The sequence below is a fragment of the Bos mutus genome, unplaced genomic scaffold (genome assembly GCF_027580195.1).
Source record: "Bos mutus isolate GX-2022 unplaced genomic scaffold, NWIPB_WYAK_1.1 CTG2011, whole genome shotgun sequence".
Taxonomy (NCBI): domain Eukaryota; kingdom Metazoa; phylum Chordata; class Mammalia; order Artiodactyla; family Bovidae; genus Bos; species Bos mutus.
The window spans coordinates 1,489-3,466 of record NW_027219466.1 but is presented as its reverse complement, the minus strand read 5'-3'; the positions used below and the strand labels follow the sequence as shown (position 1 = coordinate 3,466).

The following is a 1,978-nucleotide window of genomic DNA, read 5'->3' as shown; positions in this document are numbered from 1 at the left end:
GGACCTCTTCTGCTAGGCAAAAGCCTCGAGCACCGGGATTCCCAGGTGGTCTCCCATCCAAGATACTAACCAGGCCCGACCCTGCTTAGCTTCGAGATCAGACGAGATCGGGCGCCTTCAGGCTGATACGGCCTGAGACGGTGGCGGTTGGCTCGGGCGCCTAAGAGCCTTTGCGCCGCCTCCCTTTCGCTCTGCCCTGCAGGTCGGGCCAACGGGCGCACCTCTCGTCGCGGGGCATGCTGTGTACTTGAGCCGCCGCGACCCGCGACGGACTCCAGCCTGGAGTAGAGGGGCAGACAAAAGAGCAGCTAACCCCCTTGGTGCATCTCAACCCAGCTGCTTGGTTCCTTCACATCTCAAGGATATCATCTGAGCTTCTCTGGTTTTTGTCTGATTCTTGTTTCAGGACTGTTTTCCTAGTCACAAGGCTGTCAACAGTGGGGGTGGGTGTGTGTGTGTGTGTGTGGGCCCCTTCTTTCCATTCACATGAGACCAGTGGACAATCCAGGCCCTACCCACTGCATTGAGTGTGCAGCAACAATATCATGATCATGCGGGTTAACAACAGTATTCCTGGAATCCCACTCCGTTGGCTACTGACTGTAATAGTGGTGGTCTGGAACCTAGACCTGGAAGCTTTCTTGATATTTGCAAATGACTAAAAAAGTCTGAGGACGATGGAAGATCTTCACATTTCTGCAAGAGCCACACACCTCCAGAAGGAACCACAAGACACTTGAAATGGTCAAGGCAATGGACTCAACGTTGGAAGGTCTCACCTTTGCTATGGAAGTCGTAAACGATCTTTCTTTTGAAATAAGAAAATGGGGCATAATAGACGTTTCCCATTCTTCTAGAGCATTTGAAAAGCCCTAACTGCAAAATCTATTATGCAGTTCATGAAGCAGAACCTATCTATATGGATGTGTCTTCATGCCTTAGATTGTACCTCGAATATAGTGTACATCAACCCAGGAAAAGGAAAGATTTGAATCAAATAAACATACAAAGAGATCAAAGTGTCCAGGCCAAATGACACCTTGGGGAGAAAAGAGCTCTTCTATCTTTCACACTAAGTAAATACTGAGCACCCTATGATGAGCTAGGAGGCAGTGTAATAAGTTTCAGGAAATAGAATGCGGAGAGGAGAAGACACAGAGTTCCTGCTTTCACTGGGACGACTCTAATGATACATCACAGGCAGATCCTTTGAGAACCTATAGAGGGCCTCTTCCCTCACCAAAAACCTGGGTGTCAGGGAAGGCTTTCCAGAGGAACCATTTCATTGTTGAGGTCCATAGGTTGAACCTAGGTAAACCAGGGTTGAGATGCAGGAAGAATTTCAGGCAGGAAAATAGCATCTTGGAAGACTATGTGACCAGGAAATCTTAGGACATTCAAAGAAATGAAAAATGCCCTATGGGATGGAAGCCAAAAGAGTGCAGAGGGCATTTCCAGGCAAAGACATCAGAAGAAAGAACTGAGGAGCAAGCCTGAAGGGAAGTGGTCATATCTTCAATATGATGGGGAAAATACAAGAGCGTTGGAGCAGGGGAGGTGACAGCATTGCATCTGCATTTCCAAAAGGTCATCTTGCTCCACATCACTAATAATTGGAGAGGCTCAACTCCAAACTCCAAGGAGGGACCTCTTCACATGAGTCCGATTGGGCCTCATTGCAATGTCTGTCAATAACAAATGCTGGAGAAGATGTGGAGCAAAGGGAACTCTCCTCCATGGTGAGTAGGAATGGGAGTTGAGTAAACGGTATGGAAAAGAATATGGGTTCCCGGGAACTAAAAGTGGAAGTAGCCTATGGTTCAGCAGTCCCACTCCCAGGCATAGATCTACCCCCAGTATAAGTGAACAAGATAGATGCCCTGTTTGGGCACATCTATCGCGCTGAGCGGAGCCTCCCACCGATCCCATTTGCTGCTCAGGCCCTCGCCCTTCTGTGCGAGTGTCGGTCTTGGGGCCT

The 1,978-nt window shown here is 48.7% G+C and overlaps 1 pseudogene; it reads right to left on the bottom strand.

Moving 5' to 3' along the window:
* Positions 1 to 21: 21 nt before the first annotated feature.
* Positions 22 to 139, bottom strand: LOC138986824 (5S ribosomal RNA; annotated as a pseudogene).
* Between the last annotated feature and the right edge of the window lie 1,839 nt (positions 140 to 1,978).